Genomic DNA, 14,580 nt, shown 5'->3' on the forward strand with positions numbered 1-14,580 from the left:
AATACAAGAATAGTGTAAGTTATTTAAATTGTCTATATATTGACAGTTTGATTGATATTCACAAATCACGCATTAACTGATCAAAAATTTTAAAAATGTTAGAATTTGCAGATGACGTAGATGAATTTTTAGTATGATATTATGAAAATTTTGAATTCTTACAATTAATAATTTGGCTAATTGCAATTAGTATTTTGGCTTATATTCATGTGTGTGAATTTCATGCATGTGTTTCCAATTTGGTCAAAATATAACATTTCAACTTCCAAATTTTTCAACTTATAATTTATAATACCTACTAATATTCATAATACAAAAAGATTACGAGTACTAAGTACTACTCATTTAACGTGCGACTTCAAAAAATATAATAAATTATATTACATATTACTAACAATAACTAAAACAGATGATTTTGTAAGTGTATATGATCATTTTCATGATTTCATTAAAAATTATATTTCTTTAAATCGAAATTTGAAAATGGTTTAGTTTTTTTGTGAAAATAACAATAATTACTTAGTTGTAAGTATCTGTATAATAAAAATACTTGAGCACTTTCCAGCACCAATATTTAAAATTAATTAATATCATTTTTATCAACAATTGTACAATTAACTAAATATATTGAAAATATTTTTTTAAGTCTTTGACTTTGACAATTAGATAAAACTATAAAAAAATTTCAAGAATGGTAAATTTTTTCGCAATTAGTTTTAAATTTGACCTAGTATTATTAGTAAGAACTTTTCAATATAAGATATACTAATATACCAGGTATATCAATGTCTTTGAAATGTATAATTTTATTTGTAAATTATTTTTTTTACATATCCGCAATTTTTGGCACCATGACAGTAATGCAGCCTTCAACTTACAACCACGAGTTTCCAAATCTAAATCCTGCGTTTCGTGCAACGCATATCAAGCAGCAGCGATATCAATTTTTACATGTAAATATAAATAAGAAAGTATAGATCCAAGTAAAAACAGCCTTATTGGGATTTGCTGAGGATTACAAATTATTACTAGAAAATCAAAAATATTAACTTGAAACATACAAAATAATTAGATAGAACAACCATCGATTTACCTTGTAATGACTATCTGCAAAATCTAAAGAAAGAGTTAAAAAATGTTTTAATGTTGTAAAAAATAATAGATAGATTGTAAATCGTGTGACTAAATGTAATAAATAATTAGAATTTCTTGTGATTTTTATAAAGCAAACATAACTAATACCACATTTATTAGATGTTTAAAAATGCCACACAGGTCATCCAAATGTTTAATATAAAAATTATAATATTATTATTAAAAAGATTTATTTTTATTCATACAGTTTTTTACAGTGACTTATTTATTAAGCAATTGTCATTAAATGCAAATAATTATATCATAAATAATCAAACGGTAGGTAGGTACATTAGTAAAACAAAACAGTATAAAGTGGATACGCTTCACATATTTGAATATCCACTTAAAATTACATATGACCATTATTATGGAGCAAATATGTAAGAATACACTATAATAATTTCAAGTATTGCAAAATTGTCGTGGAATCTAGTAAACAACAAAGAAAGTATGTTGTGTTACAGAAAATTTCAATGTCACACAATCGGACGGAATGAAACCGCACGGTGTTGAGCAAACCTTGGAACGAAACGTTACGAAAGAATTTCAGGATGAAAGTCGATGATTTTTTTTATTCCGATCGAATCGTAGATGATATAAATCATTAAATTATTCCAAACGTTATCGTTTTGCTTTAAATTGTTTTGGCGAAAGTCGAAAATATGTATGAGTTACGCTTGTTAGATTAGAAAATGGAATTAAGGTAAACGACAAAATAACCAATAAAAAATAAGGTAGAAAACATTGACGAAATTTTGGGAAAAACGCATTTCTGACAGTTGTTTGTTAAGAATTATATCTAAAAGCAAAATTTTATTTTTGTGCAATTGCTTTCATCAATATATTTTCGTATCTCAATCAGGCAGAGATGTCTGGTATAAGATTTTTTTTGTCAATCAAAACTTTATTCAAGTAGTATAAGAGATTATGAAACAATTTTCATGTTTCATATACATATCATTCATATCTATTTCATTCTACATTTATAAGTAATATATTTAAATATCTGTAAATATCTTTTCAATCTCTATCATCTTCAATTTTTTTTAATATTCTTTATTTTTCTTTTGAAGTTATTGTCATCACTGGTCATCTTAAGATTGGAAGTTTATTGGAAGGGCCCCGAGTTAAATAGAAAAAGCTCTGGTCAAATCTTGACCATATTTATAGAACAAAATTTATAAAATCATAAACAATCTTTTTCACCTTTTTAACCTTTTAACTTAAGAGTATGTTATAGTAATAGCAAAAAAATTAAAATGAAAATTTCTACATGCTGTTGTGCCAGTATTGCAGTTTTATGGTTTTTGAATATAAATATAACAATTGACACTTTTTATAACTTATATATTTATTTACTAATTTAGCTGCTACGTAGATGCGAAATAATTCAAAGTTTCAATTGGAATGCATAATTGAGGCATGTTTAGCATAAAGAGGCCGAAAAAGTCTAATTTCCAGGTTGTAATATCTTACAACCTAATTATTTAATGCAAAAACAGGCATATTGAGTTATGGGATGGCATAACAGTATCTTTACATATCAAAACCTTCCGCACATTTTGGCAAACCTTATGATTTAAACAAATGAACTGAATTGTGCGTTCATATATGTGTGTATGAGTATGTGCGGATACAATTTTTCGTCGTCGTTTTTGAGAACACTGATTAACCGATTTGAATGATTCAAAAACATATTTTTCTATTTATGGGGATACGTGCAGATTAGTTTTTCAATGATATGGGGCAAAAAATCACGAAAATGGCTTTTTAGTTTTTGAGAGAACAGAAATGCCAATTTAAACGAATGCCAATTCACAAATCTTTTTACTTGTATTAACTGAATGCAGAACTGATGAAATTTTCTTAAGGCAGGTCCTGCGTTTTTAGGGGTTCCGGTGAAATAGTTAAAAAATGCCATTGGACAGTCAAAATTAAACATTAGACATATGCATATCAGACTATCTGATCTGATCTTTCATAGGCAAATGATCTTTTATAAGCAATAAGTACAAATTTTGTTTCCAATTCTTTGGACAGATTTTTAATGTTTTGTGTTCATTTATATAGTTTTAAAAAAATTCTTCGACATTTTCGACACTATGGATCAACCAAATTAAATGAGTTTTAAAATTTTCAAAATAATTAAAAATTTTTAAAAATCTAGTTTATTTCAAAATTTTCAAAAAGCCGATTTTTTTGAATTTTCAAAGTTTTTTCAAAGCTCGATGCCATGCACTACTAGTTTTATTATATTTTTAAATTTTATGAGCTGTTGAGAGGTCTTCTTAAACGATGTTAATTTTCATAGATGGTCTTTAGGTGATAAATTTATTATTACTATTTCTGTAATACTGATCAGTATTTTCGTATTTCTTTCATTTTATTCCAAGTCTAGTATCAATTTCATGCTAATTCAAGCTTGAAAAAATGTCGTAATATCTGTTAAATAGTCAATATATAAAATGCAAATAGATCGCTAAGAACTATGGAATTCCTATTAATAAAACGGAAAGCTCAATGTCGATAAACAATTTAATGGTCCGCTGGACCGCGCAATATTGAAAACAAAAACGTTCATTTAACTTGTTCACACAATTCAGAAGGCGCTTAAGTGATCATCATTTAGAAAGTGGTCCACATCTCCAGATCTCCACATCTCCGGATCTGAATTACTTACATAACTGCACTTGATTGATGTCCAGTACGAAAATGATGTATTTGAAAGTACTTCAAGTATTGAGCAATCAATAAAATCGTTCAAGCATAAATTTATTGAATTGCACACAAAAAATAATTATCCATCAAGATCCAAATGAGTTTGCAGGTGTTCTGACATTAGATGTAATTTGTTGTCAACAATTATCAAGATAAGATTGGATATGCTGTAGATTGGGCATATTAAGTCGTTTTTCTAATAGTTTTCTATAGAAATAATATTTATCAATTGTAGGATATGCGATGGCTAACTAATTTTTTTTTTCAATAGAATGTGTGACACAATTAAGTTGCACCAGCTAAATGTGATGATTTTTTGTTATTGTTAAATTTATGTAATAGTGATCTATTTTTATTGATGCCACAGAAGGGCTATTTTATTAACATATTACGATCTATATTTTCAAATGAAAACCGATGTCTCTTCTATTTGGCATCAAGCTGCCTACCACAAACGTGGAACCTCCGATTGGTATCCAAGGAAAAACTATATTCAAAGTATAATTATTTAAATATGATTATAGATGAAGCAAGTAGCAAGATTGAAATTCCAAAGATTATGATTTTTTTGGTACACATTTTCCAAATTATGTTTAAGTACGTAGCGCATTTAACTTATTTTGAATATATAAAAAGTAGATGTATTTTGTGCACTTCATTTGGCGCATTTTGTGTATACAATTAGAATTTGAGAATATAAGATCTGGCCTAATAATAGGATTTAAGGCATTTTATATCTTCTGCTAGTCCTATGGCAGCAATTATACATTAATGCAATAAATTAGTGTGTGGAAATTTAATTTATTTTGTTCATGAATTATGTAAAATATATATTAACATGGATTTCAAGTCATAAAAGCCGCTTTTACTGCTCGAATATTAATGACGGTTATTATGCAGTAGCAGTTTCGATATATTCTAGTTTTAATTATGATAAAATATACACGTTCACATGTCGTAGATATAATAACAGATTATAATCGCACCTTACCACTTTTTATAATTTTAACAATTTCATAATCTAAGTAAAACATATTTATATGTACTGAAACGTGTTAAGAATTAGGGTGAAAATTTTGCCCACTCTCCTAAATGAGATTGCTGATGAAATTTAAATATATATGTAAAATTTAAAATGAACAAACTATACCAAGAATTAAGAAAAAAAATGATAAAAATATTACAAATTTTGTAGATTATAATAATAAATCTAAATGTTTCTGAACACTATTTGTTTATAAGATTAAAGATTATTCAGATATACAATAGCTTTTTTTTTAAATTACCAAATACATTTATTATATATTGAATCTAATTTATTATTAACTTCCCGAAGGAGAAGTTTATGTTTTCATCAAAAAATCCGAATTGCTAATTTTATGTTTTCTCGAAGTTTCAAGCCATTCTGAATCAAATTTGAAAAAAGTGTGTATGTGTGTGTGTGTATGTGTGTGTGTGTGTGTATGTGAACAGATTTTTTGCCGTAAATCGACGGTTTCTCGAAAAGGGCTGGACCGATTTAAAAAAATTTAAAAGCCACTCGATGTATCTCGATGAGGACTATTGTTTGTCAGTTTTGTGTGACGATCGGCCAAGCCGTTTCTTTATAAATCGCAGAAAAGTGAAACAATTTTCGTCTACGTTTTAGCCCGCAATTCTGAATCGATTTTGAACATTCAAAAACCGTTCGAAAGATATAGGTTGGAAATCGTGCTGATTAGTTTTTGGTAGAGATCGGTCGGGCCGTTTTCTAGTAATAAAGTTTTAAAAAAAAATTCGACGATTTTTAACTTCCCGTAGGGTAAGTTATAGTAATCGCAAAAAAATCGAAAATGAAAATTTTTATATATCTTTACGTTTCAGAGGTTTCTGAACATTTTGGCATACCTTAGAAAAAATGGATGTATGTGTGTGTGTGTGTGTGTGTGTGTGTGTATGTATGTGTGTATGTATGTGCGGATACAAATTTTCGTCGACGATTTCGGAACACGGATCAACCGATTTGAATAATTCAAAAAACATTCGATTCGTACTGATAAGGAGACGTGCTGATTAGTTTTTGGCGAAGTTAGGTCTAGCCGTTCCGAAGATACGGGGCAAAAAGTGCCGAAAACGGTAAGTCAGTTTTTAAGAGAACGGAGCGTCCGATTTGAATAATTCAGAAAACATTTTACTTGTATTGGCAAGATGAAGAGTTGATAAAATTTTCATGAAGGCAGGTCTAGCGGTTTCGGAGATCTAATGAAAAAAGTAAAAAAAAATGCCATTCGGCGGTTAAAAATGATGATTAGACATATGCACATCAAATTATCAGATATTGTATAGAAATTTTAACAATAAGTATAATTTTTTTTTACATTTCTATGGGTTCCGTACCAATGTTTATGCGTTAGACGGCGGCGCGGCACTTGCGCTGTGACAATTCGTCTCTATGCAGTTCAAGCACTACGATTGCTTTGAAAAAAAGTTCAGAATTTCCAAATATGTCAAAATGAAGAAAACATTTTTCTTTTCAAAAAAATAGTTTGTTTTCAAAAAAAAAAATTTCTTTCAAAAAAAATTTTTTTTTTCAAATAAAAATTTTTTTTTCAAAAAAAAGTAATTTTTTGTCATATTCCTAGTTTCTCAATAATTATTTCGAAGTAATTTTTTTTCAAAAATGTTAATCGTTTTTAAAAAAATAATAATTTTTGGTACGGGAAGTTCCCGCAATTTGCCTTAAGGCACGATGCCCTAATTGCCTTAAGACAGAATTCCACTTACAGCTAGTTATGATTATTTTTTTGACGGTAGATACCATAGTCTTCTAGATCATACTAAAATATTACGGCCCTACGACAACTGGTTTAGCTTTAAAAATTCGTCAAAGTTTGCCAAAATTATTATGGTCTTTTTGGCATTTGGCAAAATTAGAACTTTCATCGACGTTTGCTCAAAAACGCCTGAACCAATTTCAGATATTTAAAAAGCATTCGATGTATCTTGATAAGGAGTATTGTTTGTCAGTTTTGTGCGACGATCGGCCGAGCCGTTTCTTTGTAATTTGGAAAAAAGTGTTAAACCTTTCGTCCACATTTAAGCTCATACTGCCGTATCGATTTTAAAAAATCAGAAACTGTTCGAAAGATATTAGTTGGGAATGATACTGATTAGTTTTAGGTGAAAATCTACCGAGCCTAATTAATTGTTGAAAAAAAAATTTAGGCCGATTTTTATGGAACTTTTTCTGGTGATATATATCATGACCTTATAGAACTTACTGAATTTTTACGGCCTTACGACAAGTAGTTTAATTTTAAAAATTCATCAAAGTTTGAGAAAATGAGTTGTTTTTTTCGACGTTTGTTAAAAATAAAATTAGATAATTTAGTTGGTATAACGATAGTGTACTTGGTCTTGAACATAGTAAACCACTACGTCCTACGGAATCTGGACCAATTATAACTATTGATTAATTAAAATTATTGATTTTTTGAAAATTTGCTGTTAGAAAATACTCCGAGTTAACGTGTTCGTTCGTTCGTTTGCAATGATGTGTAATAAATCCACTCGGAATACTTATAATCACTCATAAATTAATTTATTTTTTATTGATTAAGTCGATTATTTAGACATTTCGGGAAGTTCATGTAACTTGCCTCAAGGCAAAGTTGATATATTTATTGACCCTTGCAGCCTTTACTATTATTATTGTTTTGCTATTAAATATAGTACCAAATGCAATCCAATACCTCTAATTCCTAAACCTGCATATAAAACTATCATCGTTATATTACTATTCACTTATTATATATAATATACTACTGATGAGTATGAAGGATGTTTAGACTTTTTTGGAGTAGTTTATTGTATATAATTCAATTTGAAAATTTAGTACATTAAGAAAAGTGAGTTTATCTTTCCTATGAAGGTGGCCCAGTCAAAAGTTGCTGAAAGTTTTGCAGGATTAGTTTGCTCAGAATATGAATGCTGAAAAAAAGAAAAAGCTCCACACACATTAGAAACTCTGGATGGAATTACATGAATAATTTATTAACAATAAAAATAAGCACCACTCTATACGAATTACGATTAAAAACGAGATAATATGACGAATAATTAGAGCTTCCAGCTTTTTCAGTATGAAAGGATTGCCCGCGTTGTGTGACTGCGTAACTTTTTGCCCATTACAGTTTAATCGCTCTTTTACCTTTAGACTCTAATTATTATCATAGGCCACATATATACTCTATCTCTATTGTCTCCACCGCGAATTGAACCCATGACCTCCAGTCGTGTACCTTGATCACTACTATTTTGTGTATCTTCATTCTTACAATAAGAGATGCACTATTGTTTTCATGATTCATTTACTAATTATTTGTAATCAACACTAAGGTGACGTAAGGGCACATGAAAAAAGACGACCGTTTGTTGCGCGGCGGAGGTCCAGTGGTCTGGGTCGTCGCCTGCCAAGCGGAGGACCGGGTGAATGATGTAGTGATTGAGCGTATACGGTTAAAATGTAGCGTATAGTAATTAAAGGCTTAAAATATGGAGTGTAAAGTATTTAAGCATACGTAAGGTTTCTACACGTACATATAAATTACAGCAATAATATATATATAAATATATATATATATATATATATATAAATATATTCAGCAATTTTTTTATGTTTTACAGTATCTAAAAAAATTAAAGTTAAGTAAAAATTTTGATATATACCACACAAGGAAAAATAATAACACAAATTAAAAAATATAGAGAATAAACAATAATAAAATAACAATTTTGTTTTAATTTTAACTATAAATTTATATAGTGTATCGTTGCAAGCAAAAAAGGCAAATAATCTTAAGATGTTGTAGAGAGAGTTTCAAGGATAGTTAAACAGTGGGAACACAATTAGAGAAAATAAAATACAAAAATATAAAATATAAATCAAAAAGAATAAATGAAAAAACACAAAAGTCAAAGAGTCGAAGAATCATTTAAAAAAAAATGATAATATATATATTTGTATATCAACACCTATTTCCAATGATATTTGTATATGTATGTATATGTAGAAGTTCATTGATTTAATATGACAGCAGCTTGATACATAATGTTTTCGCCTAGAATATGTTATTTATGTTATAATAACATCAATTGAGACAACATAATGTCGTTACGAAATACGTTTCAAAGTATTCGTAAATGCTAGTATAAGAAGTTTCCGTTGAGGAACTAACGCAAGTGCCGAGCGAACGACGAGGAAGTGTTAACTTTGGAGAAATGGAATAAGACCAAAATGAATATTACTTTAGACCTGCTATCTAATTTGTTTTCTTGATTATATAATATAATTTCCGTTAACTCGAGATTAAATCCACGTAACTTAATTACCTAAATACCCGATGCATATTGTTCTCATACGGAAGGGACAAATGTAATATATCAATATTTATATATAGGGTAGAGCGGAGCTTTAAGTTCCGCGGGTAAAAAAGTTCACCAAGAATTTCTCAAAAACAAGTGGGGTTAAGAATTTTTTAAAAACAATATTTGAAAAGCAGAGGAAAAAATATGTATACCATCATCTTGATTTTTACGACGTTCCTTCAGGAGATAAAAAAAATACCTGATTAAGGTGTACAGTGCTGCCCCTGCAAAAAATGGAACCATGAAATTTATAAATTCATCAGTTGAATAATGTAGTTATTGTTTTGAAAAATTCTTTTGAAATTAAAAATAAGACTTTGGATCTGATTGCCCAGGAGTAGTGCCAAAATAGGGAAAATTGTCAAATCTTAAAAAAGTAAAAAAACACATTTCTATATTTAAGATTAATATGAACCTTTACTGAACATAGATCTATAGTTGATTGTTTGACGTATAATTTATTCGCTTTAGACCCTATATTATATATATATATATATATATATATATATATATATATATATAACCAACATGTAAGTAAATTAATAACTGTTTAAGCTCCATATTGATATTCGAATTCTTGTTAACTATTATCCTTATATTAAAGGACATATCTTTAACCGCCAAGTAGCTTAGAACACAAAATATTGCAATTAGCAAATTAAAATAAAATAAGAAATAAACACTGTTTTATTCGGAAAAAGATATGCATAAATAAATATTTCAAAAATAAAATAATCTCTCGAGAATAAAATCTTTACGTCATTTATATTACAAACCAGTATAATCTGTAGTATTAGAATTCCCTAGCTATTATATAATATTATATATAATTTAAATTAAGAGGATATTTTTGTGTATAGGTGTAAATTTTAGCTCTTTTTTATTAACGTTAAAATATTCCAGAAAAAATGTAATAATTTTGAAAATTATCAGTTGTTGAAGTGGGCTGTCACAAAAGATTTATGTCGCAATGGCATATATACAAGGATTAAGTCAAAATTTGTTTTTTGCAAAATGGCGACTGTTTGAAAAAGTATAACCACTTTTATCACTTTTTGGAATTTCTTGAACTTATTACAAATAGTAAAAGTAATATTTGTGGATGCTAGTATATGCCAGTGAGAAGCCTCTAAAAAGATTCTCTGACAATTTCAATTGAATCGGTTTAATAGAACTCTAGAAATTGTGGACATCGTATTTAAAAAGAGAGTTTTTAAAGCAAGAATAAAAGAATATCATTGTCAATAAGCTGCATCTCCAAAAATAATTCAAATTTTTAAAAATTGAATGGTTGAGCCTAGAAAATGTAATAAAAACAGCAAAAAAAACTTTTTTCAATTTCTACACTAGTTGATTGCTGGTACTAACGTGGTCCTTTTAGTTAGAAAAACAATCGGTTGTAAAAGATTTAATAAAGCATTTGTTTAATGCTTGATAATATAATGATTTATAATTTAAAGATTATTTGACGAATAATATTTAAATAATTTAAAGATTTTATTTTTCGGTTTGTAAAATATTATTATTCTTCGCGATTGAAGTATAAAAAATCACATATATGATGTTTTTAAAAAGCACGCGCGATACAGCAATAATATAGCACGGAAACTCAATTAATAAATACTTCTTAGCGAAGAAATTCTTCTGAAGGAAAACAAATAATTTCATAGAATTTCACATTCTGATTTTATTAAACAAATAATAAAAATAATATTTTGCTTAAAAATTGTACTATGTACCGTGTAAATTATGTGTACATGTACATATAATTAAACATTGTAAACAAGTTGGAGTAATATTCATGATTTAAAATTTTTTTAAAAGATTTTTTTTCTTAATTCTACTTCATTGTAAAGCTTTGATCTAATTACGAATAATATTAAAATATTAATGACTCTATAATAACTAATCTTTCACATTACCAGTAGAAACATGTTTATTCATAATAAGTATCTTATATGTAATATAATTTATCGAACCTAAAATCCTGATTATTTTAAACAAATAACAAACACAATATTTCACTTAAAAATTATAATATAAATTTAATTACTGCATATATCATGTAGTGCACAAATTTTACACATTGGAGAGTTTAGATTTTAGAACCTTGGTATTAGATTTTTTTCTTAATACTACATACCTATTTGTAAAGCTCTGATCTACTTATTATATTAATATACTTATGGCGTAATAAATAGTTACAGTAGAAACATGTTTGTTTTGTAAGTCTCTATTATCAACTAACTTAATGAGAACTTTATTATTGATTGATAGAATATAAAAACGACTTATGCTCCAAGTTTTTGTCATGTACAACTTCAATTAATCATTGCATAGTCTATTGTGCCATAGATATTAATTGTTTATCCCTAAAAAAACATTCAATTATAAAACGTATTGCATAAGTTTCGGAAACATGATACCGTATATGTCATATAACATCAATTTGAAATCGTTATTTACTTCAATTACTCGGACATCTGAAAAATGTATATGTAACTCAATATCTGATATATGTAATTAGCTATATTTCGCTCGATTTAATGGTGTTCAATTGACATCGTTTGATCAATCTGTCATTTGTTGTAATTATATATCCAAGCGAAAAAACAGGTCGGTTTTGAACAGAACGGGAATGTCGCGTGTCCATTGCGATAAGACAACTTATAACAGGTGTGGCAAACAGGTGAATTGATTCATTTTTATAACTTTTAATTTTAGTAGTAACATCTAGCAGCAATTAGTAGTAATATCAAACAGCAATAAATTATTTCAATTAAGCTATCAAATGGCAGCACCTTCAAATATAGCAAAGATAATATTTTTTAGTAACTATGTTATTATGTTAAGTCAATTATTTTATTAGTCTATTAGGAATTATCAATGACAAATGTGTTTTCCATTGTCCTAGTGATTAGAACTGTTAAATTCTGATGTGTTCCTAATAGGAATAGATAATAATATTAATTTAACTAAGGGGGTTGTGGCGAGCATAGCTCACTTGGTAGCGTTAGGGATCTTTGGATCGAATCCTGTCATTGACTTAAAATTTATGAAAAAAAATATGTGTAGTTAATTTGAAATTAAATGAAAATTGTATTTGTTAAGAAGAAATTGGATAAAAATTAAGAAAAATAAGAATTACAGAATTCAAAAAGCTGAATTGTATTAGGAGTAAGAAGAAAAAATATCAGATTTGCTGAGATTAAAAACAAGTAAGAAGAAGAAAAAATGAAATGAAGATCGAAGTTGAATGAATTAGAGATTTGAAGCAAAAATTGATGAAATTAAGAAGAAAAAGAATATAGAATAGGACATATATAGATTAAATATGATAAAATAATTAGTATAGAATATAAATAAATAAAAACGTTGTAGGTGGCTAAATGCTCAGAGTCAGCGAGGTCAAATAAAAATTAAAAAAAAACTATGGGGGTTCCAGTTTCGATATCCACGACAGTCAGCCTGATGTTAAGCAGCAGTAAAGATTTTCTTTGAAAAATATAAATAACATATTACTAATTGAAAATGGACCTTACTAAGCATTGCTGCATCAATAAAAAAAATCATCTGTATTATAAAATTTGTAATAATAAATTCATCGTATAAACATCGGGCAAGCGTTTGGCTTGCCATCTAGAAAGAACCATCATAAAGTCAGTAAATTATTTTTATTATTAAGTAATTTAAAAAATTAAATAAAAAATATTTTTCAATTTCTCTATCGTATTTCTTGTAGAAAAAATGCCAGAATTTAGTAAATATTATCCAGAAATAAATATTAATAAATTTTCTTAGTACACTATATATGAACTTTATTCTCTTATTTATCAATTTATTTATTTATCAGAAATTTCTTATTTATAACTTATGGCGTAATAACATAATTTACAATAATGAGTAAATATAATTTCAGGTTTTTCTCAAGATAAGAATCTTGATTATTTCAGGCTCTCAAGTCAAGTTAATAATATGCATATATTATTTAATAATTTTTTATTACAAAATTGGAATAAATTTAGATAGGCAAGCGACATTCATGATCCAAATAAAAATTACTATTGAAATATTCCAATGATATTTTTATGTTTTTTTATATCTGAGAATTCAAATATATCAATTTTTTCAAAAATTAGGAATAACATGCATTACACAAATTTTGATATTTAAAATAATTAAATTGTTGGTATCTCCAAAAATAAACAGTTTTCAAAATATTAATTAAACTTATTTTTATGTTCAAACATAATTTATTTTCCACAGTAGATACATGCATTTTTTATGTAATATACCGATATGTTACGCATTAATAGAGATCATTTTGTTTCTCTGATAGTGATCAAAAGCACTATAAATTTTGTGATAAAAGTTAACTAAAAAACTGAAATTAATTAATCCATATTTTTTATCAAAATGTTGCAAATCCCTGCCTCATATAAATGCGAACACATATGCCTCAATCCGTTATAATTCGCTCATAAAATATTATGTAAACATCAGTGAAAGCATATAGTATTCAGCGTTAATGAAATCAGATTCAATACACGGTCTTAATATATTAATCAAGCGCACTCTTAAAAAAGACACTTTATTATATAAAATGCATGCTCAAGTATTTCGTAACTCGAAAAGAAATTCGTTTTTGCAAATATCTACGTAGTTGTAATCAGGTTTGATGATAAAAACTTTTAATTTTAAACGCCGTCATAAAAAATTATCGTTAATCGTATCGTATTAATTATTACAGCGATTTGATTGTGTTTTGTTTTTACAGATAAGTTTTACGATTTGCATAAATTAATATCAATATATGCATAATTCATTTATAATCAAGATGAATTTTCAATACAAAATTCTTGTAGAGTTTGTGGTTTTTATGGCATTTTTGGTATAATGAAACACGTTGCCATTATTCTTTTTTAAACAATTTATATGCGAAAAATACTAAAAAACACCTTTCAGTTTTTCTAGTTAATGTAAAGTGATTTACAATTGAAATTCTTAAAATAATTTCTACATTTACTTTCAATAAATCAAAACAAAAAGATAGTAGAAGCAAGCAGCATTTGCTTCAAGACAAGTTGAAAAATCATCCAGGTGTATGTAAATAATCGACATAATCAATTCGAATTCAATTTTAGCATCTTACACGAAAGAAGTTAGATATTTTTACATTACTCATTATCCCAAATTTTATTGATTTTCTATTGTTGAAGGCAATTAATATTCCAAGATGTTTTTTACAACTCTAACATAATAAAAAATTTCATCAAAACAACCAAAAATATCAATTGTAAACAAAGAAACAACGGGACC

Source organism: Ctenocephalides felis, unplaced genomic scaffold, assembly GCF_003426905.1.
Source record: "Ctenocephalides felis isolate EL2017-DRISC unplaced genomic scaffold, ASM342690v1 CF-g0.4_SCAFFOLD_01604, whole genome shotgun sequence".
NCBI lineage: Eukaryota > Metazoa > Arthropoda > Insecta > Siphonaptera > Pulicidae > Ctenocephalides > Ctenocephalides felis.